Here is a 27,129-nt window from a genome sequence, read left to right on the forward strand (position 1 = left end):
CAGAAACTGCCCTCCTTGGCTGTCTCTGAGGAACCTGCACACGTGCTAACAAGCAAGCTCCCTCTCCTCTGTCATCATCCTTCTGGACCTGTCTGCTGCATTCGACACGGTGAACCATCAGATCCCTCCTCCGCACTCCTCCAAGGAACTTGGAGTTTCTGGCTCTGCGACTTTCTCTCCTCACCTCATACATCAAAGACGCACCTACAGGGTAACTTGGAGAGGGTCCGAGTCCCGACCCTTGTCAATTAACTACAGGGGTCCCTCAGGCCGCTCTGTTCTTGGTCCCCTCACTCAAATTCCTCACTTTTCCCGTACACAAACTCGCTCGGATCAGTCATTAGCCTGCATGTTTTTTCATACCGCACTGCTACGCTGACGACACCCAATTAAATCCCCCTGTCCTGTCTCCCCAGCTCAGAGACCCCACCGCCCGCCGTCGTCACACGCATCCGTCCTGCCTTGCCTAGCTCGACAATCTCTCGGATGGATGTCTGCTCACCACCTCAAGCTCAACCTTGACAAGACTGAACTGCTTTTCCTTCCCGGGAAAATACTTGTCCCACTCTTGACCTAACCAATCACATCGGCACCGTCTGTTGTTTCCCCGACTCCAGACTGCAAGGAATCTGGGTGTGATCCTAGATAACAAACTGTCCTTCACAGTGTGATCCTAGATAACAAACTGTCCTTCACTGCAAACATCGCTGCTACAACCCGCTGCTGCAGATACACGCTTTACAACATCAGGAGGATGTGGGCCTGGCCCGTGAGTGGTATAATTTGAGTACAGTGGGGCTTCCTCAGAAGGTGATAAACACTATTCAGAGTGCAAGGGCTTCCTCCACCAGATCTCTTTATGACTGTAAGTGGAGGGTGTTTGAGGAGTGGTGCCTCCAAAAGGACACATCTCTTTTCAATGTCCTGTCGGTGTGATTTTGTCATTTCTACAGGACTTGATTGATAAACACAGATCTTTCTCTACGATCAAAGTGTACCTGGCTGCTATTGCTGCATGCCACGTGGGTTTTGAGGGAAAGACGGCTAGCCACCATCCCTTGGTCTGCCGTTTTATGAAAGGGGCTCGCAGGCTCCCCCCTGCCCTTATGGGACTTGGCAGTGGTTTTAGATGGGCTAACTCGTCCTCCATTTGAACCCCTGGAAGAAGCTGACATGAAACACCTGTCACTGAAGACAGTGCTGTTACTGGCTCTGGCATCTGCCAAGCGAATCAGTGACATTCATCCGCTCTTTGTATACCCTTCATGCACTCAGTTTGCCCTGGGGCAAACAAGAGTGTTGCTGAAGCCCAACCCTGCCTTTATACCTAAGGTGGTTGGTTCATGTACCCCTATTGACCTTGCGGCATTTCCTTCACCGTTATGTTCTTCTGAAGAACAGCGGCCGAATTTGCTGTGCCCAGTTCGTGCCTTGCGCACCTATATGGGCAGGTCTAAAGAGTTTTGATGCAATGACCAACTCTTTGTATCCTGGGCTAACCCTCATAAGGGCAAGCCCGTTACCAGGCAACGACTCTCCCACTGGATTGTGGAAGCGATGCTCTGGCTTATACGAGTCAGGGTTTGCAGGCACCAACGGGCCTGCATGCTCATTCTACTCGTGGACTGGCTACATCCTGGGCTTTGTTCAAGGGTGTTTCCATCCAGGACATTTGTGCAGCAGCGAGCTGGTCTTCACCGCTCACTTTTGTCAGTTTTTACAGACTGGATGTCTCTGCTCCAATTGTGGCCCATGCAGTGCTGGGCCCCGTGTTGGGACAGAGTTCTACCTGTTGAGTTCTGTTTTGTTTTGATAATTTTCGAGATAAGCATGTCTAGCAATACGGGAGTTTCAATATCCCATAGTGAGACATCGAACGGAGTGTTATGAATAAGAACTATAGGTTACTTACGTAACCCCAGTTCTCAGAGTAACATGAAGTGAGATGTCTCACCAGACGGCCCTCCTTGCTATGGTGAAGCGAGAAGAGGTGCTTATTTTGAATGCTGCGTCGTACCAAGGCACACGAGGGGATAGGGTGGTGGATTCCCTGACGTAGACGTCTAAGATCACGCAGCGATCAGGATTGGCGTAACGAGTGAGCTTCTGTTTGCATACGCGTTGAGGCGCATCCCATAGTGAGACATCGAACGGAGTGTTATGAATGAGAACTGGGGTTACGTAAGTAACCTATAGTTTTCACCAAGAGGCTTTGCGCCAAACCTCACAGTGAGCAAAACGTGTATCATGTCATCGCAGCTTAACCTACTCAATTCCACATTACATTATAGTATTTCAAAGGCCTAAAGCATCAAATGCACCACTATCGACTTACTTCAAACTCTTCAAATAACTTGAAGAATTGAACGGTTTTGGTATTGTTGGAGCACATTTCAGTTAATTTGAGTTTTCTATCCGCAGTCCAAGCACACTGTGATCATTCAACATTATGCCTACTGCAGAGATAATGATTTGATGTATAGTGATAGAAAACAGTTATTAATGTGTGAAAAAAAGAAAGCACTCCGTCTCCTCTACCATAGCACTCTCACAGGAAATATCACATTATGTTGCATAGCTTTTCATGATTTCATGCATTATTTATTTGAACTCCAGTTCGAATCCCGCCTCGGGCCGCCACTGCGTTAGGCCGTTGTGTCCTTCAAGAGACTTTACCTGCATTTGCTCCTGTGGGTAATGTCCACACCACAGTAATGACTCTTACATGTCTAATATGTGTATTTGTAAAGCGCTTTGAGTACCAGTAAAAGCGCTCTAATAAAAAATGTAATGCATTATTATTATTATTTATCTACATGACTTCAGAGAAAACTGATGCCTTATATGGTCTGAAAAACATCAGCCCCAAAATGGACTCAACCACATATTTCTTTAGAAAATAAGTTAAATTATTCAATCCCACCTAAGTCTAATTAAACATTACAAATATCCAAACTACATAATTTATAATGTCTTCATTTCCTGTGTAATGTGGTTGACCCACAATGTGACGTAGTTGATCAGCTTTTTATAGAACAGGGCTTTTAAGTTGCTGAGTGCTTCACATCCTGTAAGTACAATGAGCTACGTTTCAGTAAACTGCATTCAATCATTGTTTGCATAGAAAATTATTCTTACAGTAAATTAATATGATTCACTATGTCTTTCAGAATTGTTTCTCTTTTGCCAACTTGCTGATCAATCCGTACACTTTACATTTTTTACAAAACCAAACACGTACACACTCAAATATCAAATGTAACACAATAACATGTTTTGTTCCAGTGTCTCAAATGCATCAGCTCTGAAAAGTGGGTTACAGTTCATCCTCTATGTGATTCTTAAGTACACAGTAGCTATTCCAATATCCTGTGCTAATTCATAAACCGTTTGGTTGAGTTTTATTGTAAAGTAAGATACCAAAAGAGAAAGGGTCAATAGAGACTGATGTCTTTCAAGTTTGGAAAAATACTGAGTAGCCTATTAATGCTACAAAAAACAAGGAGTTTTTACAACACACCTGAAAAAAGCTGATGCAATCCAACACAAATCCTCTGCTAAATGTAGTCCCTTTGAAGCTTTCAATGTTCAGTCTTGGTTGACTCGGTCACATTGAAATATGTCAGGACCAATTGGTGTCACTTTTTAACGCATTGGTTACCCCATTGGGTTATCTGATAGAAGTAAACACATTAACGTTACAGTATGTAATTATTATGTTATTGAAGAAAAGTAGCTTTGTGGCAAACACACGTTTATTATACTTAACATGTTTTGTTCAGCAGGATAATTTCCACATATTGACACCACTTTGTGATTTATGAAGCGTCAATGCAATTGTCAGGAATAAAAAGCTGCTCTAACGCTATGAACAAACTAGATCATGGTCGCATGACTGCACATCACCAACGATAAGCTAAAGGAGGACTTGTGTCGGCTTGATGCCGTTTAGTAGTTTAATTTAGTAATTTTTTTGTATTTACTGATGTATTTTATGTCGCAGAACGAAACATGGAAATCTCTTCAGCTTGTGTTAACCCCAGGCCGTTTTTCAGACTGCTAACTATAAACACGTTCAAAAAAACGTTGACTTCAAACAAGGAAGCCGGAAGTGGTAGAATGCCGCAGTACTACTCTGTTGGGTTTAGCCAATACAACTTAACGGTTAAGCATAGGAGAAGATCATGGTTCGTACGTATGTTACGTTAGTTAAATGAAGTACCTAGGTTTAAATAATGTAATATCTACTTTTGGTTTCAAACAGGACATGTACAAACGTTTACGACTTTAAAGAAAATGAATTAAAAACAGAATTAAAACTGAGATGTCTTTGAAAAGGAAAATTGGACTCATTGATTAGAAAGTAAAACAGCAGGAGGGAAGTAGACTACAACTGCAAAAAAAGCACTGCAGTAAAACAAACTCAAAGACTGAAGGGTAAGTTCACATTTTGTAGACTTCTGTTAATATTTAATGCTTTTCATCTCTGATTCAAGCCAATGTTGGGAGAAATATCCTAGTTGCAAAGACCTCTGAATTTAATTCAGCTCTGCTTTATTCTGGCTGGCTTTTTCTCAATAGTTGCTGAGACTAATGGGTTAATAGGATTAAAGTAATTATCCAACACAAACTGAAAAAATGTGATAGTTTCATATTAGTATAATTAAATCAATCATTGCTGCCATATGACAGATTCAAATGTGGCTCCACTCTCTCTGCTCCTCCTGGGGACACTAATTGACTGACAGGTGTGGGTCATTCAATTTGGAGAGTAAATTGAACGTCTCATTTACTACATGAATGGATATAATACAACAAAAGGAGACCTCACAGACACAAAGGATACAGCTGTAGCACGCTGTCGTCACCACACTAACATGTAGGAGTTGAGAACAACAGAAATAGCAACCAGGAGGTGGCCTGCCAGCTGAGAAACAACATATTCACACTTAAACAAACACAACTTATAACGTAATTGCATTCACCTGATGTTTCCTATTCCTTGAGTCCCTTTATATCTGCACAGGAAAAATGTCTCTGTGACGCCACATGTAAACATTTGGACCCAAATCTAAGCAGAAGTTATTTTTGTTAACGGGGTAAAGTGCTTTTAAGGTGTATTTGAATATGTGATGACGCATCCCTTTTCCTCATAATTTTTTCATCCAGTATCTAAAATACTTCTGTACCTGCACTAAAAACCCAATTCTATCACAACAAATTCCAATGCCCTCAACCAAATAAACTCCAATTATCAGCTTTGCGGTCTTTCTCCATCAAACTAAAGAGGGAGAGGATCACTTCACCTGTCACTGACTCTCACCAAGTTTAGATCAGTCTATAAATACTGTGAGATAAGACACCTACAAGGTGCTATAAGCCCTTCTGGCTATGGAGTTAAATATGGATTGGAGGAGGTATTGACGTCAGACTGACACACACGCGCACGTTAACACAAACATTTGCACGCTCATCTGTGAGGAGTCACACACATACAGGCAGGCAGGCACACACACAACTTCTTTCCAACCCTGCCTCTGATGTCATTCTGTGAATTGGGACTCTTTCAGCAGCAGGGCATTATGGGATAGCTTATAAGAGCTTAATGACTCCATGCTGTAGAATCCTGCAAAATTAGAGGTTGAGAGAAATAGAGATAGAATGTGTTCAACACACACACACCCTCACACACATACATATCCGCCCAATCTCCACCTTCACACTTCCTATTCCACCGCAACACTTCTCACTCTGTCTTCTGAGTTAGTAGCTCTCACAGCTGATTGGCTATTCAGACGGGTGGTCATTCACAATTGCAGATAAAGATATATCCCGTCAATAAGAAGCTGATGTAGGTAATGAAGTGTGTGCTCACCAATCAAATTCTGCTCCCAGAGGGATGAAGTCCCAGAATGAATTGTGTGTAACGACAACACATAGATTTGCAATTTGCGTGGAAGAGAGGAAGATGAACTACTTAATCTCTAGGTTAAACCATATAATCCAGCAAGTGCACTTCGCTCAGCATCAGCCAATCGACTTGCTTCTCCATCACTGCGAGTGGGAAAAACACGCCTGTTTGTTATCCTGGCTCCTAAATGGTGGAAGGAGCCAGGATAGCAGAAACTCTGCATATCTTTCGTCGCAAACTGAAAACGTATCTATTTTGATCGTAATTATTGCTGAAAAATAAAAGAGAATGAAGCAGTTGTTGAGCTAATTTAGGCCTTGTAACTGATTCACCAGAACTTGCGTGAGAAGTGAATATATCTGCACTTCCCTTGTTGTTTGGAGTTTGAATCTTTATGGTTCCTCCACTTATTGTAAGTCGCTTTGGACAAAAGTGTCAACTAAATGATATGTGATGTAATGTAACAAATATGCGTTATTATATATTTTTACATTATATATCTATATTTTTACAGAGGATGGAGCCTGGAGGTAAAATAACAGCAACACGAGTTATCTCAATATCTCTCAAAAACATTTTTATTTTGGTCAATGCACTTCAGTTCAGCATCATGGAAACAACCATAACAATGGAGCATACACGAAGATGTTCCTGGAAATTAATCTTGATATTGGCCTCCACTCTAAAGACGTAAACGAGCTAGCCAGCCATCCCTGGGTCCCGCCGCCTTCCATAAGGGAAATATGACAGCTTCAGTTGCTTGGAAAAGGGGGATATGGGGCACTAAGTTTGACAAAGTTACTTTTTTTCAAACCACACCATGCACACCATGGTTAAACCCTGTCAATCCAATGTGACCATTGACGCTGGGGTTAGCGTCGGCACAATTTGGATTTACAGTTGCTAATTAAAGCTTTTTTTATCAATTTGTTGTCCTCCCTGGCGGAGTGGAATAAGGCGAGGGGAATACGAGTTTCCCTAACTGACAAACTCTTGTATTCATTTTTCAGATCAATGTCAAAATAATATTCTATGAACCTCTACCATGTTTTTTTTTGGTGCGGAAATTGAAGTTTATATATCGAACTTAAAACGTTTTGCAAAAAACATATTTTTAACTCTTTCTCTTTTTAACCTTTGAATCCCCCCCACTCTCCCTTCTGGGACTCCTTAGTTTCTTATTCACATAATTTATTTGACTATTATGTTTATTTATTATGCACTCCCATCTTGTGTTAATGGGTTTGATCCTCCATAAATTCGGCTGCTGACTTTATCTTCTTTTCCAAAGAGTGCATTGCAACTGTTTCTCAGGGAGCCTAATAGGTTTTAGTCATAGTTACAGGCAGATCAAATAAAATCAGAGTGGATGATTCTCTGTATTGCTTTCTCGTATGGAAGCCACAGATGAATGCTGGCAATCGAGTGTGTCATCAGTACTAATTTGAAGGTGATATTTGGATAACAAAATCCTACGAGAAACCTTATTAATCATTCATTTACATCCTGGCATTGTTACGCGCAGGGACTGTGATGTATACGTTTGAGAACCGCTTGCACACGAATGTTGAGTAGGAGTGAACTGACGATTTTTGTTTCATTGTCCAATTATGAGTAATGTTAACTAGTTGGAGGGAAATGGGTAAGGAATCGGACCATATGGAGAAAGAACTCTGCTGTTAGAATCTGTGGAGCTACTTTATGCCTAAATCTGTTCGGCAGCTACACAAATCAACGATATGCACAAATCAATTGGCACATATATTTGCTCCTTTTCACACACACATGTATGCAAACACACACAAGCACATACTTCAGCCTGACAGTTGGTGTGCGTCATGCAGTGTTGATGCTCATTCAAATGCCTCTATGAAATGTCTGCGGCTGACGGTTGAGTGATGTAAGATTGATATGTAACTCCTCTTCTTTCAGCTCAGACAAATCAGTGGGTGTGTTCAGCTTTCAGGACGATGGAAGGGGGGGATAGGGAGGGGTAAGAATTTGGAATAATACAATGCTGATTATGTTTTAGGATTCTTGACATGTTTTACAGCACAGCAAGGGAATACATTTTTTTTAGCTGGCAGGTATTTTAAATGACGTGACAAGTGACACGTTCTTGGAAGGCTACCTGTTTCGCTCCCTGTGTTAAATCAGGGATGAGAACATTTCTGCCTCCGTCTCCCTCCACCTCTCCCTTGTCTCCAAGCCTTTAACTGAGTCTTGTCTCTCTAACAAGACCCCCTGTATCTGCCTGTTTTCCTCTCTCATATCAGTCATCGCCTTCACTGTCTGCAGCCCAGGCCTCTTCCCTTTTTAGTTTACCATGTCCACATTGCGTGCCCATATGCGTCACGCAAGAGGCAAGGCTGAGGGTTAAAAATAAAAGATGAAAGGGGAACAGACGGATGCAAGGAGAAAGGAGAGGGAGTCTGATGACTAAAGGTGACGATATGGAGGGGAGAGGAGGGAGGCCTAGCCTCAGAAGCAGCAGTCTGTGGGAGAAAAGCAACAAATCCAACCATTAATAGTTGTTTGTTTTTGTTTTTACTCTGCAGTCCGTCACCTGTACAAGTGGAGCCACTGAAAGCTCTCTGTCCTGCACTGTGTCAGTGGTGCAGATCCAAATGAAAGTGTGGGAATCCTGAGTGATGGGAGATAATCCACAGTCGATACTATAACCGGTAATGTCATGTTATTCCACTCTGACCCAGGCCGGATGATGAAATAGTACTTTGAAAACTGAAAACAAGTTATTTGAAACTTTCTGAGTTGTTTCTGTGATTTGAAGATTTAACTTGTCTTGTCTTCTAGGAGAGACTGTCTGGGAATGTGCGTCCAAATTTGACTGGACACATGTCTTGCACATTTAAAGTTTTGTTTGGAACAGTTTCATACGCTTTTGCCTTTGGATGTGCTCAGAAAACACTTTATACGAAGGGATACACTTGCTAAGGGTCACCTGGGCAAAGAAAGCTTAATTTCTATTAAGTTTCTAGCATTTATACACCCCCTAACCTCTTTAAATAAGTCACAAAACAGCTAGGAAATCCAAGAATGGATCGAGTATAGAATCGCATGGATCAGGATATTTAATCATCATTTGAAGAATGGCTATTTCATATCTTACAATGTATTACCATTTCAGGTTACATCGTGTAACCTAAAATGTTTGTAGATCACACAAAATAACTGAGGGGATGTAGTGGTAAAAACAAGGTGGGTAAACTTTACACCTTCGCTGACTAAACTCAAAACACATCTGTTTTTAATGCAAGTAATAGTTAACTCCTACAATTTGCATTTGTGAGCAATTACCCCGCACAACATCCCTTCTGAATCCGCTCGATCAAGCTAACGTTAGCTGGGCTGGCTAACACATTTAAATAAGTGAAGCGAAAATGGGTTTGCCAGGTGGTACTGCTTCCTCAATTCTAAAGGTATATCGATGCAAAATGGCAAGTCCCAAACTGAAGCCTTTGTATACTTATAAGTATGATTCTCAGATAAAACAATATAAATGTTCACTGGATGGCATATATTAATAGATTTATTTTGTAAGCGCTTTTACATGTGCTCAAAGTCGCTTTACAGAGATAGTGAAAAAAAAGAACAACAAATAAATATAGTTAAAGGTCCCATGACATGGCCATTTCTAATGATCATAATTCCATTGTTGAGGTCTACTAGAATATATTTACATTGTGAGGATGGAAGAATGATTTGTTTGGAAGCCAAAATTAACGGAATAAAAGTGAATTTGTGTAACATTTATGCTCCAAATGTGGAAGATCCAGGTTTCTTTCATGAAATAAATAAAGTAATGGGGAGCATAGATGATGAAACTACCTTTTCCAATAATGTACCAAAAGACAGAATAGCAATCGAGCTATTGGGGAAGGACCTTGGACTGACAGATATTTGGAAGCTTGTCAACCCCAGCGAGAGACAGTATACATTCTATTCTCACAACCACAAATCTCACTCAAGGATAGTATTAGGAGCAATGGGCAGCCATTAGACATCGCGCCCGGGAAGCAGTGTAGGGGCAGTGCCTTGCTCAGGGGCACCTCAGTAGTCATTTGGTCGTTCCGGGACACGAACCCGTAACCTTCAGGATCCCAGGCCAAGTCCCTACGGCCTGAGCCACCACTGCCCTAGTGCTAACTATGCTTAGTAATGGAGCCAGATGGGGTTAAGAAAAGCAAATGGAGGATGAATGTTTCCTTACTTCAGGACACAGAATGTAATAGTTTAATGGCAGAGAATCTTGAGAGTTTCTTTCTGGTGAACATCGGGTCAACAGATAAAGTAGGGACAGACTGGGAGGCCTCTAAAGGCCCTGACACACGATTTTGGGAGTCCCAGTCTGTCCCTACTTTATCTGTTGACCCGATGTTCACCAGAAAGAAACTCTCAAGATTCTNATATCTACAGTACGTTGATGGTTACTGTGATTATCTAAAGTACATTGTAGGTTACTGTGATGTTCTACAGTACATTGTTGGTTACTGTGATTGTATACAGTTGGGACGTTACTACTGCAATTTCTACAGTAACTCCAGAGTTGCTGTAATGTTTGGTTGGAAACACGGTATTATACTCTAAAATGGTATACAGTAGTTTACTGTGCACAAACACTGTAAATAACTGTTGATTACGGAACTACGGAATCCTTGAGCAGCAAGTAAGGAAAACAGCCATTATTTGAATTGACTAAATTGACTGAATTATATCGTGTAAAAACTGCTTTTCCATGTTAATTTTAGTAAACTTATTTAGTAGAATTTCCATTGAGTGTTATATTGAAATGTCCGCTGGAATGAATCATTGAAGTTTATTTAAAGATTATAAAAACACAGTTGTAGTGCACTTCAGCTTCCAGTGGCCGAAACTATTAACTTAAATATTATTATTATTATTATTATTATTATTTTTATTATTATTATTATATGTAAATCATAAGAAGCTTAGAAAGACTGTTCTAAAAAATCAATCTTACAAATAAAACAACACCATTTTTTTTTCAATTGCATCTTAGGGCTTCCGTAGGATGCAGTTCGAAAGTGTGTGACGTTTTGTCGATAATGGATGTCATGATGTGAGTCCGTATTAAAAAGGTGCATACTACCGATAACTTTAACAATGACAAGGTCATTAGGTCCCTGGTTGAATTTCAGTCATGGCTGTTGCATGTTGTCTGTCCTACTGCCTGTGTCCCCTGTAGTTCCTATTACCATGTAAGGCATATTCTTGGAAAATGATACTCAGGATCTATTACCTGCTTTTTTGTAGGAAAAGCATTTAAAATGACTGTCAGGTCTCAAGGATACACAACACATAATTTTGTTCTGTACTCCATAGGGTGTTTATTCTCCATTCAGCTCACTGAGCTTCACTGAGTTGATTCCCCCCCCTTCCATCTTGATGTTTCTTGGCATCTCTTATGATGACCATTTATTTACGAGTTACTAACATTTATAATTAGGCATAGCAGTACAGATAAATGTGAGCTCACTATTTGGCAAGCAACCGGTCACAGTTGCCCTGTTTATCTCATGTCTTATAAAAGCTTATTAATGATTTTTAAAGTGTTCACAAACTAATTAATAACTGAATTACGAACTATTAGTAAACCCTTTATAAGGGTAGTCTTACTGTAAAGTGCTACCATCTAAGTTCTGCTTTAGTAAGGCCTGGTGGCACAAGAGACTTGTCCTCTACCAAACAGAGCTGTGGCGAGTTTTTTTGAGCCACCCTTCAAGGTTTTTTAATACCACCTTCCAAAAAGGCAGTACCCTTGGGATATTTTTGCCATATCTTGCAGGACTTCACATAGTCTAATTTGAATATTTGAAATATTTCTATAGAATAGTGAGGCAGAGTGTAGAGTATGGGGAGAATTTAGAAACTCTTGAATCTTATTTTCTTCTTCCTCATCCCTTATCAGTCCAAATACCGAACCAACGCTGCTCCTCAGCTGTAGATATTTCCATAAATCCCCTTATCAGTCAAGTTAAATTGTTTCTTAAGGTCCTCAAATTACATAAACAAGCGATATCTGTGGAGATAATTTACAACATGTATCCCTTTGCCAACCATGTATGCCATAAAAATACCTTTTTCCCTATACAGATTGAGGGGTTGTTCCATATGGAGGAGTACATTTGTTACCCTTTGTGTTTGCTGTCTTTTTTTTCTACTGGAATAGGCTATAAGTCTCCCCCTGATATATGCCTAAAGGCCGCTACACACAAACCTGAGACCAAAGAACGCGTACCGAAGGCGTCCCGACTTTTACGTCCGCTACATCGCCCGCCTACGAACACACCGCGAAGACTTCAGTCGACGAGTGGCAATAACTGTCCTTACCAGCGGGCAGCGGTAGTGTGTATTCGTCATTCNTCTCAGTCTGACAGCAAAGGACTCTCCCTCCACCTTGTTGTTGAAAAAGCTCCTTATATCCGTTAGCGCAGCTAGCTAGCACCAGATGCTAACAACAATACACGTAACCGGTGCGCGCGCTTTCTCGCTCGCTCGCGCCACACATACACCAACACACACCCTCCCGAGCTTGAATGACACACAGAGACCAATCGAGGGCATTAGTATGATCTGTATGAAAGTGGCAATGTCGGCAGGCCACGTCATGTAGACAGCCAGTCACCCTCTGTGAGGCAGAGTCAGACCCACATTTGCGCTGCGTTGCGTTTACAATATATACGTATATTGCCGGCGGCTGAGTACCGGCATTTTACTGAGTACCGGCAAGGTGCCGGTACTCAGTAAGAAGTGCCGGTACCACATGGGTAAAAATCAGAAGTGCCGGTACTGCGTACCGGTGAGTACCGGCCCAATTCAAGCACTGGTGCTACAGGCATTGCCTTGACTACAATAAGCATGTAAATGTTAATCTACGCTCCGGCGATCCACTAGCACCGGAGTCTGCACCTGCAGACAACTACTGTAGCGTCACCTTGGATACGAGTCCAAACAACTCACAGACACACAGGCCAGGGCGCTGACAGGGCGCCCTTTGAGCATCAGATCTGAAGACGCTGATTGGCTGAAATTATGTTTCGGCGGCGTAGTTTACAGATAGCAACAGTCAGCTTGTTGGCTGCAGCTGCTCTGGCTGAGGGCTCCTTTCTACCGCCCGGACGAGAGAGGGTAATGATACACGCTGCGGCCAGGGAGGAAACATGTGAATTATCAGTAACTTTAGACATCGTAAAACAATTTTAAACGAGATGTTATTGTAGATTATACATTTTACTGATACCAACTATATAATATTTACCTTGTTCTTTAAAAATAAAAAAATAAAAAAAGTACTTTTTGAAATATATTTTTTTATTTATTTTTAATTTTTAATTACAATCAAACATGTGGGAAGAGGGGGGGCGGCGCCCCTAGCGCCCCTATGGGCCGGCCGCCACTGCTAATTGTGCAAATTGCCGGACATATGCAAGTTAGCATCTGGCAGTTTATATATGCTGGGGACCCGTACTATACATTTCTATCATAAAACTTTGGGGAGGTCAACATTTTTGGGTTCATTATGCTGGCAACTAGACTATTAAATCAGTTAGTCTGTTGTGCCAGTCTAGTATAAACAAGGAAAACATCCAGGAACTAACCACTGCCCATTTAGAAGATGTCACCATGGATGTTTGGATCTGAAAATGTTGAAATAAAAGTGGAAAGCCTTAACCAATCCAGCTGAAAACTTTACAAAGTCATCAAAGGCTTATACAAACTAAATGACAGAACTTCATAATAGTTTAATGACTTTAGTAGGACGCATTTACTTTATTTATCATGGTCCACTTAGCTGTAACTGAGCAACAGCTGCCCTGAGCAGTCAAGAGAGTCAATATGAGTCAAACCAGCTGCAGAACACTTATACGCTATACTGTACAAACAGTATACAGTATAAAGTATGCAGTTCATTAATACCAGATGGTTTATGATCCAGTGTAAGGGTGGATCATAATCAGGAATGGGTGGCTATCATATGCATGGACGATTTAACTAGATGCCTTTGTCCAAAAGGGGATCAAACTAGCAAACAGAATGTAGCAAAGTTCATTCAGGCCCTCATGTTGACCAAGGGGCCCTTAGCTGCAGTGGCTTTTTCCTTTTTGCTATGGGCATTTGGGCTTTTTCACAATTTTTATAAGATTATCTGGTGCTTTTCACTTTGATGGAGTCTGTTTTTCATCCAGTGCAAACTGGTTTGATCAAGTCTCCAAATCTCTGATGCAGTGTTGTGGCGTTAGAAGATGTGTGTAAGTGAGGGGCGGGTGTTGAGGAGTATCATTGCCCCAGAGGGTTCAAGCTACTGTGTCCGACATGCAGAAGAAGAGGTTTCATTTGCATTCGGCGTAGTAAAATCCCTGCCTGTCCCAAGGGTGCGCTACATGCCAGAGAGATAGGCCAACAGAGAGATGGAAGCTTTAATATTGATGCATGTCTTCAGACAGTGTAAAACAGTGAGAGCACACATTCAGCAGCTAATGTGTGTGTATTGTATTGTGCATCCACCCTGCAGGCCTGCTGGGAAACAGGATGGTTTCTCTTCCCTCTCTCCCCCATCAGACCCGGTTCAGGAAGACTCGCTTCCTCTGCAGCAGATCTGATAACAGCTGTGCTGGATAACATCTTGCAGCCCTCATCTCTAAGAAGTCCTTCCCCAGGGTACAATTGGCAGTGCCGATCTCAGCATTGAAATATAATTTTGATGGTCATTATTGAGATAAGCATTGTGTCCGTCTGGCAGAAGATTACACTGATAGCGTTAGAGCTTAGAACAACTGTCCTTTCGAGGGACTCTCTTGTTCAAAGTTATTAGATGAAAAGAGCTGCTCTTGGCCTCTCGTAAGGCTTGTTAGCAGGAGCGAGGGTCTGTTACAAAATACATTTCAGTGTTTTTGGTGTAATCAGATTTTAAAAAATTGCATTGTGTTTCAGGATAACACAAGTTACAGTATGTTTAAGCATCGTCTATCCTCCTCCTCCACCAGTGACGGCTGATGATAAAAATGTTGGGGGGGGGGCGCAAATAAAAACAACCTACAACACCACTGTAATGTTGAAGGAAATTGATTGTGATTCATGGACACTAGCAATACTTGAATATAAATGTTGCCCTCCTTTCCTTCTGGCCTGCACATTTCTCAATGACTTTCTGATTAATGTCTGTCACCAGACTCTTTTCCATTGACAGCATGGCCAATGCATTCAACCTCTCCTGGGTCATGGTGTTTCAAAGAAACCTCTCAGCTTCCGCCGTGGTCATGGGTGTGGTGATGTTGATCTTTAGGAGAGTAACAGTCTCTGAAAAGACTTCTTCAAGATTATTCTCCATGAACAACTGGAATAGGTCCATAGCACTACGACAGACTTTGAACTCTTCCTTGCTGTAGATGAGACTAAGCTCTGTCTTCAGCTTGCTTCCATTAAGCATTGGATAGGCCTTCAAGGTGTTTCTCAGTGCATCTTCAGGAGATGCCATCTTGTACTCTTCAAAGCTGTCCCCCTGCAGCAAGGTGGCACTGACAACGTGGTTTGTGAAGGAGAAGCATTCCCTGGTGTGTCCCAGTATGGTATCAAAGACCTACAGAGAGAAGAAGAAAAGTAATATGTAAAGATGACTAAATGACCGCGGTGAAGTTAGTTTTAGGTTGGATATTCGACAGACCCGCCAGCAGTTTCCCCCGCTGCTGGCTGTATTACGGCGGCGAGATCTTCTCAGCGAAACGAGGCTTTCACTTAGGGACAATCAACAAATGACTTTTCAATTACACAAGAACGATGTTCTTTTTAATAAATCGACAGCTTCCCGATCGTGTGAATGTAAAGCAAATTCACTCTAGAGCACACATTTGTTGAACACACCTCTTTTAATTGCATTTTAATACTTTAAATATGTTTTATTAATATGTTGATGGACAAATGAACATATTGCTTCAATAACTTCCAGCTCATATGACCTAATCACTCAAGATCAGCTATGGATCAAATAACTACACTTGCTGCATTAGACACACCTCTTTTTATTGCATTTTCTCCCTCTAAATATTTTTATATCAATATTTTGATGGAACAATTAGCATATTTCTTCAATAACTTCTAGGTCATGTGACCACTCAAAATCAGTGCTGGACCAAATAAGTACAATGGCTGCATAGGACACACCTCTTTTTATTGCATTGTAATACTCTAAATAATTTATATTAATATTTGTACACTCAAAAAAATAACTCATTGGATGAACTTAATTCAATTGTGGGCAGGATTTCCATCCAATAAATATTTGTAGCCCCAACTGAAACTAAAAACATCCATTTAATAAAATTGAATTAAGTTAGTCCAACTCATTTTTATCAAATAAAGCTGAAATAAAATTATTACGTTAAGTAAATTAAATGAATTTACATTTGTCCAACTCAAACTAATATAATTAATTGGTAAATAAATAATGTAAAAATATAATTATTCACTTTCTCCCCCATTAAGACACTCATGAGACAAAACCTAGTTGAGATATTTTTATTGAAAATTCTCAGATAACAATTACACCTTGAGGTGGATAGCCAATCCTCACTTTACTTGTGTAAACAGTGTCAAAGTTCTCTGTCAGAGTTATTTGTCTGTCTGCATTTCTTTTTTTATAAAACATATCAATAAACAGACTGAGCAGGAGATAAAAGCAACTCAAAAAAATAATAATAATGCCAATCATGGATGAGGAAGGTGACAGTAATCCTCAATTCAACATCAATATTTATGTACACATCTCAATATTAGCTCTACTTGAAAACACAGAGCAAGATGTAAAAATATTTTTTTTAAAGAACATTTTTAAAGTGGTGTAAATAGCTCTCCCGTAACAGTGCCGAAACTGGTGAAAAATGAACACCCAGCTATTCTAGATCTCCCAGTGCCACAAACAACAAAGACACTATAAAAAGGTGGATGCTTTGCACTGCTCTCCAAACAGGGAATATCATTGGGTGGTTTTGATATATAAAAGAGCGCACTGCACAAACCCTACAGTATATTTGGTAATTGAATAAGTGTAGTGTAGCCATTTGCTTTGAACCTACAATTACAAAAAAAGCTAAATATTTGTTAAGGAAACTTGACAATACACTTGTTCACCTCTTATGCAAACAGCTTGATTTTCAGCTGCTGTATTTTTGCATTCAGCTTGTGCCCATCCAAGTTCATTACGACCTTCTGTAGAAACTCAAAGGTGTACTTCAGGTTGTCCGGGAAGCTGAGATCAAGGGCATAAATGATCCCCAAGAGCATGATGAGTCCCACAATGACGCTGCCTACGTTTTCCATGACTTTAATGCCTTCGATAACAATTCCCACGTCCTCTGGCCCCCCATCCCCGTTTCTTCGGATCGTGTAAATCCCCATGACTGTGTTGGAAATGTCCCTCTCTGCATCGTCAGCGGTGGAGGCCTGAAAACAACACAAACACGTATGTTAAGTAAAAAGCTGAACCCCACAAACAGAAAACTGTGTATGAAATATAAATAAGCATTCTTAAACCATCAACTGCAGTTTAGAGAAGCAGATTTGCTTCTGTCTGGCTCGCCTAATTGACCAATACTGCTTTAAACTGAGATAAGGACCTCCAACCTTATCAACATACAGAGCCTGAAATACAGAAATAAATAGTTGTACAAAAATGTAGAAATAAATTAAATCTAATAAAGATAGTTATCCATGTATGTCCTGTTTGCTTATCAACTTTTACTTATTTATTCATACATTTACCTATTTATTTCTATATTTATTATTTTATTCATGTATTTATTTCAGAATCTATTTATTATTTTATTTATTTACTCCTGTAATAATTTAAACATTTATTTCTGTTTTTATTTATCCATTCACCTACTTATTTCTATATGTATTTCAATATTTATTTATTCGAGAATTTATTTATTTCAGCATGTATTTATTTATTTCTGTATTAATGTATACATTCATTTATTCATTAATATCCATATTTATTTATTTATTTCCTTATTTATTCCTGTATTTATTTTTACATTCATTTATTTATTGTATAATAATAATAATAATAATTTTAATTTTTATAGTGCCTTTCAAGAGACCCAAGGACCTTTACAATGGGAAACAAAACAACAAAATAATAATAGTCACAAGGATACACAGGTTAGATACTTAAGTAATACACACAAGCGAGAAGTTGACATTATAGACATCTAGCCTTGGGTATGAATGGTGGTGTGCCATAGGATGTTCTCATTATATATACATGCCATGGTATGAATAAGTTAGGGTAACACTGTTCAACGCTACATGGGAAAAATATTGTATAAACTTACCAGATACTCCTTGAAGAACGAGTCTGGATCTTCATTTAGGTATATTACAAGGCTTCTCAGGATGCACTCCCTCCTGGTGTTGATGTTGTCACACTAAAGCAGGGTCGACAAATCAGGACAGAATTTAGTTAATGTGGGTGCGACAGAGCGGTTGTCTGAAGACCAGAAAGGTCGTATCAGTCGAAATGTCCCTAAGCAGGACATGGTATCTGACGAAAAATGCATTTGTACTAACCAAATCTGTGATTGCAAGGAGTTCCTTAATCTTTTTCACCTTCACTCCTCCTTTGCTGGTGAAGATTTGTAGGAGCTTGTCGGAAAATACTATATTATTACACTATTTATGCTAGGTGTTTATGCTGTTAAATTGAGCATATAGTTCCACTGTAATTACCTAAGAACATACCGCATCTCTGTAGTAATGGCACCGTTTGAATTGGATCAGGTCAGTTTTTGTTTGTGTTGAACAGTTTCAGAGAAATAGCGTAACTGTAACCATAGTAACTCAATCTCACTCGTGCCTGGGTTCGCACAGCGCCAGAGGAGAGGGGGAGACGCGGTGCTGAGACCCCGCTGAGTGAACAGCGAAGGAATAAATGACAATATAATAGATTGGTGTAGATTTCCCACTTTCCCCCTGATGATCTCAATAACTCGCTAAATGTTTCACTAGTCGCTTTTTAGAAATAAAGTCGCTAAGAGGGTCTGAAAAGCTAGTAAGTCCAGCGAGAAAGCAAGCAGTGTGCGTGTGCTTCAGTGGGTAGAGTGGGTCTGCCGTAACTTTAAAGTAATTTGGAGGGGGGGGGGCTCTGCCGCAGCACGTTAAACCGTGTGCGACCGTTATTAACATTTTCACAGAACAGAAGACACACTTACTGGAGCCCGCTGCACTGTAGGCCAACGCTGTAAATACTTCTGTATAAATTAGCTCCTGTCTCTTTAGCTTTATTACAAGTTGACGGGAGTTCTGCGTTAGCTTTAGCATTAGCCATTGTGTTGAGTGTGGAGACGATATAAGGGGGCTGCGGGAGAATAACCCAAATCTAACAAATTCAAAGTGATGACTCTTTTTCTAAAGGTTTACCTCAAGTACGAGCAAAAAGTATGTAGCATTAAAACTACTCTGAGAAGTCAAATGGAATCAAATAAGTAACTTAGGCCTACGTTTCTGCACAATTGTGGGTGCCTGCTTGTGAGTGAGGTTACCCATAAAAGACTCAGCACATATATTATCTCATTATTTAGATTACATATTTGGCAGTAAAAAAAAGACCAGTGCCTAAATTCAACTGAACTCCTACAGTCCTCCTCTGCCTGCCTGCACTAAGGCCAGGAGAGATGGACAGACCTGAGCATTATGATAGAAAATGGCGGCGCTTACCTCATGCACTTTAATTACTCTTTGCATTTTTTTGCTTGGATATAAACTCAATTTTGGTGTACTGTGTTCAATGAAAATAACATTAAATCTAATATAATACAATCCACTGATCTCCATTATCCAGCAGGTATTCAATGCTACCCACATGTAGCAAGCTAGCTTCTAGCTACCAGTTATCTGGCTAGCCATAGCTAGCTTGCCGTTTACAACTAAAAACGGAGCAAAATATAAAACGGTGGTTTCAAATATTCTTGTCGATATTATGAAAAGGCATTACTTGGAAACAGGGTACGTTCTAAACTACTAGAGACTACTAAAAAACTACTAAAATACTTACCAAAGAATAGACTTTCCTCAGTCAGTTTCCACAGTCAGTGTCAGAGAAAAGGCGGCAAAAGACAGAACGGATGTTGCGCATGCGCAAAGGGGATGTGCAAAGGGGCGGTCCCCAGATGAAAACAATTCATTTTGAGTTGATCTGTCCTAAATACATTTAATAAGTGAATTGATTAAAGTAATTTGTGTTACACTAATGAACTATACTTAGGTTTATTTCTTAATTAAAAATATTTAATAAAGCGAACATTTGTATATTGTGTCAAGTCTATTAAGGGCTTGAATCGTTTTTATGAGTGTAATTGCTAGAATCCACTTCAAAACAATGGTACTTGCGTACCATGCTGCAAATGGATCAGGCCCTTCCTACATCCAGGACATGGTTAAACTGTACACCCCATCACGTGCATTCCGCTCTGCATCAGCCAAACAGCTCGCTGCACCCGCACTGCGAGGGGGACCCAAGTTCCCATCAGCAAAAACACGTGGGTTTGCTATCCTGGCTCCAAAATGGTGGAATGAGCTCCCCATTGAAATCAGGACAGCAGATAGCTTGCACATCTTCCGGCGTAGACTGAAAACTCATCTCTTTCGACTCCATTTCGATCGATAGAATTACTAAAAAAGAATTACTAACAAAGCACTTATATACTAATAAAGGGCTGGCTTATCTAAAGCCAGTTGAGTAGCACTTGAAATGTTTTGGCTCTATGAAACCTGATGTACTTACTGTATATGATTCTGTTTTCTTCAAGTTTGTATCTTGTTAGTCGAACGCACTTATTATAAGTCACTTCGGATAAAAGCGTCTGCTAAATGCAATGTAATGTAATGTCTCAAGTCAATGATGGTTAAAAGCAGCGGGCTGATAGATTATTGTGGCTGATGGTCAAGGATTGGCTATACAGAGGTAAAAAAAAACACTTTTAATGTCCAATAAATTCTCCACAATTAAAGATCCCTGTTAATTTGTTATCTTAAAAGCTTCTTTTATGAAGCTGCAAAATCAGGAAATGTTGCGTTTTCATCAGCAGTAACTTAACACGACTGCAGTGTCACTGAATCGAACACACAGGATCCCATGTGTCTCAGTGCACATGGGTAAAGGTTGGGAAGAAACATTTCTCCTCCCTTCATTTTACGTTTCCTGCTTGCTAACAAACCATACGGGGACTCTTCTCCTTGTTGGGTATTCTGTCTGTCTTTTCATTGTTAATGATAGCTGTCACACACTGCATGGTTTATATCTACATCTACAAATACACAATCCCGCTGTGATAATATTACTAAACCATAATGAACATGAATCAGTTCACATGTAGCCTATTTCGTTCATAGTGACGGCGCCTTAAACTGTATACATTGAAGGAATACAATAATCTGTTTGACAGATTCAAATCATAAAAAATGCAGCAGAATTTCTGATTGCAAGAATGTCAAGATTAACATTTCAGGACTATTTCTTTTCATATTTAATAATTGATTCAGGGTCAGTTGAGGTCATTTTAAATAATACATTTATATTTATTTAAATGCAATACAAGTACATTTGAGGTCCAGTGAAGTAAGAAAGGAACACAAATAGAGTAGTAGTTACATTTATTATTCATTTTGTTTGATTTTAACATCCCTGATGTGGTTGATAGATATATGCAATCATGAAACAATTCCAAATGGTCAACTATACCACAAATTTAACAAAACCCTATAATGCTGGTACATTTTGAATATTTAAAAATAAGTATGGATAACTTATACAACAACTCATGACCTCATTCAGTTTACTCGGACTTCACCGTGAGATTCCTTTAATGATATTCATTAATTTTGACATAATGTCTTCTTTTTTAACGGGATAAGGCAATGTTGAAATTAACTTCCGACAACATATGTCAAGTGGAATAACAAAACACTGGTTCTGCAGCTGGGTTCAAGGCTCAAATTGTGAACTCTGCATGATAATCCACTGTTCTGCAGCGTGTGCGAAACCACCAGCTCAAGTGCCAGAGAAACTGAAATTTACATCAGCATATCCTCTGGCTCTACATGCTAATGTACAACCAGAGGTTTCGTTTTCCCACCACTTCAAACCTATGCTTCAAACACTGCAGGGAATTTACAGTTCATGCTATAACGCTGCCTTTGACCCTTTTTTCAATTTGTTTAGCCAAACCCTTTTTCTATACATATTAAAATAGCACAGAATGTTTACACCTTCAAAATGAATAAGACCAGCCCCTAGTCACCCAGTCTAGTTTCTTTGCAACTGAATGACCTGCCATTAAACCCACATTTGGTTAAATATTAAGAGCCTGCAGGGACTTTTTCATTTCCCGAATCAAGGACACGTAAGCCCCTGTGTATTAAGCATTACATTTTATCTGTGTTAGCACTCAAGTAGCTCTCAGGATAATTCACATTACAAAACCAAAGAAATACAATATTAATCATACTACTGTTGTAGAGTGTAACAAATCATACATACAGTACACTCCTGAACACTAGAATTCAATCTGAGATGTTGTGACTACTATTCATTTGATAATTCAAATCTGCCAAGGAAATAGTAACAGGCGAGTCCAACTATTTAAAAAAACATCTTAATCATCAAATAATTAGCCTTAGAAATGTCAACAATCAAAAGAATGCACTTGTATTCTTCAAATTAAAGTTAAACCTCAATATGTATGTGGAAATGGTTGAATAAAAACATATTTGGACAGTATTTCCTGTATGCATAGTTGATGTAAGATGATAAATGAATGTAAGGAATTAACCAGTTATATACAGTAAGACTGGTTGGAGATAAATTGTGCTGGGAATTAAATTCTGAGCTCACACATTTGTAAGCACACTATTTGACTCATCAACAAATTAAATGAGAGGTCATTATGAAAATATCAGACACAATTCTTCAAAAGTGTGAAGCTAATGTGGTCATAGATTATAATTAGATCATTTAACATAATAAAGTTACGGCTTTGATAATATTTTACAAGCAGGCAGGTACAGTATAAGCCAGTAGTGACTGACAACATTATTTCTGGGTTTATTACTGGCTGAGTCAGCTGTGGCTTTGTAATTGAATTGTGGTTATTGATTTTCCAATCCAAATAATTTTGAATGAAATAATTGGTCAATTGCCAAAACAACATAATACATCTCTTTTTTTTGGGATCTTTGCTATAGGATTCTTGAAACTAGTAACACTTTCCATTTGTGAATGTCTTTCTTAACACCCCACTTTTGAGTGTGCAATAACAATGGCATTGTTGAAAGTGTGAAGAGCAACACTTTTAGTATTTGTTGCATCATTGAAGGTGTTCATGTGTGTGTGTGTGTGTGTGTGTGTGTGTGTGTGTGTGTGTGTGTGTGTGTGTGTGTGTGTGTGTGTGTGTGTGTGTGTGTGTGTGTGTGTGTGTGTGTGTGTGTGTGTGTGTGTGTGTGTGTGTGTGTGTGTGTGTGTGTGTGTGTGTGTGTGTGTGTGCGTCTTAGAGCACCAGGAAAAGCGTTATATACAGTAAATAGTATAATACCATGTGTTTTTATTATTAATAGTATTTGTGTGTGTGTGTGTGTGTGTGTGTGTGTGTGTGTGTGTGTGTGTGTGTGTGTGTGTGTGTGTGTGTGTGTGTGTGTGTGTGTGTGTGTGTGTGTGTGTGTGTGTGTGTGTGTGTGTCTACAACAAGTCTACTGCTTAACTAGCATTCCCCAAAGTGTAAGGTTATATGAATTCAAGACTTCTTGAACTAAAAAAGCGAGTACACTGAAATGATCACCATTCTTCTCTTGCACAATTGTTGGGTCTCTATCTGAGTTCAATGTCTTCCAACTAGAAAACATAATGTTCTCAGAATTTCAGATTACAGCTACAGCTTGCCAACTCATGAAGAGAGAATTGCTCTCTGCTGGCCAACATATATATTTGCCAAAGTATTATCAGTGAGAGTTATTGACCTTGGATAACATTCAGCTATTCGGCCTTTAGGGTCTTAATACTTGGCAACATGTCGATAAATGGGTGTATGCTAACTGACACAATACATGTATCATCCACGTCCCTTAAGTAATGAAAATCCTACAAATCAAAATAAATAGGATACGGCAACATGGATGTTGCAAGAAAATGGTAGAAAAAGAGAGGGCTCCAATTTCTGAGCTATCTGTTAGTGATTTAGCTAAATATGCCCTTGTTGGCTTATTGAACTACATTTTAAATATATACAAAATACATATTGCACTATATCAATTGTGGAATAGTTTGCTAACTTGGTTCATCTTAAAAATTAAGAATAATGAAATGGCCAAATTTATGTTGGAATGAAGTGTTGGACGAAACCCAACTCACATTTTAAAGGTCTGCAAGTTCATTGTGTAAAAAAGGGTTAGGGTTAGGGTCAGAGGGCCTAGGTATAAAAGTCACGGCTCGCCACTGTATTTTACAATAACTCAGTCTGACCTTGAATGTGTTGACCACTGTTCAAAAACAGTTTGTAGCATTCAGGTTTCCCTTTTCTCTAAAACTTTTGGTTGTATTGATTTATGTCAGTGAGTTACTTAGTTATATAGAGTACATTACTGTTTGCTTCTGCGTAGTTTTAACACAAAGCTGTTGTATACATATCTCTTACAATCATTGTTTTTATCATCCATCATCAAGCCACCTTTACATTTGTTCCAAGGGAAGCAGATTAAATACAAAGCTTAATATTCAACATAAAATGTGTTATTTGGTGAACTACCACATTATTGCCAGTCGTGATTGAGGTCGGACTTTGTTATTTTCAAACTGCATATATTACATAAAACGTGTTAGTACCCTTGAAGTCATTTCGAGCATGAAGAATCAATTTTCTCTGAGAGCAGTTACAAAGTGCTCCTTTGATATCTGGCCTAATTACTGTAAATAATTATGATGATTAATAAAGGTGACCTTTCTGTATCTCTGATAATAACACTTTATCCAAAGAAGAAAGAAAATACCTACTCTCCCATTAATTTCAATTCACATTGCTTGAAAACTAATTTCATTGGCTCAAACAATGGCATCTCTAATTTTTAGTGTGGTTAATTAAGACCAATTTTCAATTAATGGTCCAGCAGTCGTGAATGTCCAGAGGGTAATCATTGTACAAAGCTTAGCTGGATATTATAACATCTTATATCTTATAGCCTGGTAATGATTGCAATTTTAATGAAGTCAGAGAGGCGTTGCATGGTCTGTCTTATTGCCAGAAAATGTAAAACATCATATAAAAAATGAATAGAAATTAGATTATTAAACATCTTTCCTTGCATACTCTAGAATCTGATTCACAAATACCTGAAATATTGATATGTGAAGACACAATCACTTTATTTCTACTAAAATGACACAGGCTAATATGTGCCACTGCAATCAAAAAGGGCTTTTATTAGTCAAACTTTAATTGCCATATTCTTTAAATCTCTATATTCTACAGCTTGTTGACAGCCACATGGATAATTCTCAAATATGTCAAAGTGGGAAAACTTTTTGAAACAGCCTTAGTTTACTCGAGTGAACCACTTGAACTGCAAGTTAACAAGTGGAACATCCTGCTTCTCACCACTGGAGTACTTATGAACTGTGGGAAAAGTAGGATTTCAGATTGCAGTAACTGCTGTTGGTTCTTACAGCCAAGGGGGAAATGAGACAGGGAAATTGTAATAACATATTTTGAGAGACAGATTGAAATATCTCAACAACTATTGGATAGGCTGCTAATCACACTGACATCAGTGTTGCACTGTTCTCTCCTATTGCACCACCTTTAGGTTGACATTTATTTTCTTCTATTTGATAAAATGATTCAATTGATTACCAGTGAAAAGCCGGTAATCTGAGGGAGGGTTAAGAAGTGATATGGTTGAACATTTGGTAAAAAGACACTTACTGTTCAGCAATTCAAAGTCACATTAATTGCCTTGTGACAAATGTCTCCTTTTGCTTTACATTACATTACATTGCATTTAGCTTAAAGGGTATTTCTTTTTAGGGGGGGGGGGGGCACATTTGACAGCTCACAACTGAGCACACTGGAGGCTTCAGTCTTGTTCAATTAAAAAATCTAAACATTTATATCACAGAAATACACAATCCTCCTCTCTCTTTATTTGAATCAGGATGTCAGCAACATTGATGGGCTGTTATTGGTGACCTTCAAGGTTGACCAGTAAATGGTGCTGGAATAGCACGTCACCATAGTCCTGACCCTGTGATGCAGATCCTCTTACAGACACGGTTAGCGTCTCACATTACAGGTTGAACAAAAAGGAATCACATTTCATTCACTGCTTTGTTCAGTGTATGATTCTTCATGAATGGAGTAACGTTAGTTTGGTTACTATTTTCTTCCCCCGAGTTAGCTTGATGTTTAAGTGGAGAGGGCAATAGTGTCAGTGTCATTAACAAATCACGCAAAGACCTTTGTATTTGATTGTAAATAATCATCAGATGTTACCCCTGATGTTTGAGATGCTGAAAACCTCACACACTGAAAACACACGGTTTTGTGTGTAACAGGGATATTACAACAAAAATATGATTATATTTCCATCTTGCACCAATCAATTATTTTTTCTTTCTGCTTCTTTTTCTTTCTGATGTGTCTGGCATTCATTTTAGTGGTTCTCTGCACACAAAGATTAACAAATAGAAAGTAGAGATGAGGTATAACACTAACACTATTTTCTATATATTTGTATATAATTAACAAAGAAAGTGTTTTTTATTCATAAAAGTTAGTTTTATATTACAGAAAAACTTTAAAAAGAAATCACATGATTTTATTTCACAGTGCTGCCACACTTTATATAAAGGATGGATGTTTTATTATGTGATTCCTTTTTGAAAGACCCCCAGAAAATGTTAGCAGTGTGCACCGGGTACTAAAAGAGGCTCAGGTCAATTCCATCTCATTGTCATTCACAATTAAATGCAAGCACTAATAATAATACTTGAAATCACTGCAGGGTTTTTTTGTTCAGTTCTCGCAAATATTCATTACCTGCACAAGATACAACAAAATGAGTGTGTATGTGTGTGTGTGTGTGTGTGTGTGTGTGTGTGTGTGTGTGTGTGTGTGTGTGTGTGTTTGTGTTGTGTG

At 39.2% G+C, this 27,129-nt stretch overlaps 1 protein-coding gene and 1 long non-coding RNA gene across 2 annotated transcripts in view; both read right to left on the reverse strand.

Annotated features, from left to right (window-relative positions):
* LOC104959279 (glypican-6-like) overlaps positions 1-27,129 on the reverse strand; it is a gene marked incomplete at its 3' end in the record, with an annotated part of 104,973 nt that overhangs the window by 21,775 nt on the left and 56,069 nt on the right. The window lies entirely within an intron of this gene.
* On the reverse strand, positions 16,450-20,151 carry LOC104959276 (uncharacterized). Its single transcript, XR_799845.1, has 3 exons — positions 20,004-20,151; positions 18,286-18,378; positions 16,450-17,389 (listed from the first exon to the last, which is right to left on the reverse strand). It is a non-coding gene; the product is annotated as an uncharacterized lncRNA (long non-coding RNA).

This window comes from Notothenia coriiceps, unplaced genomic scaffold (genome assembly GCF_000735185.1).
Source record: "Notothenia coriiceps isolate Sejong01 unplaced genomic scaffold, NC01 NC01_scaffold00030207, whole genome shotgun sequence".
NCBI classification, from domain to species: domain Eukaryota; kingdom Metazoa; phylum Chordata; class Actinopteri; order Perciformes; family Nototheniidae; genus Notothenia; species Notothenia coriiceps.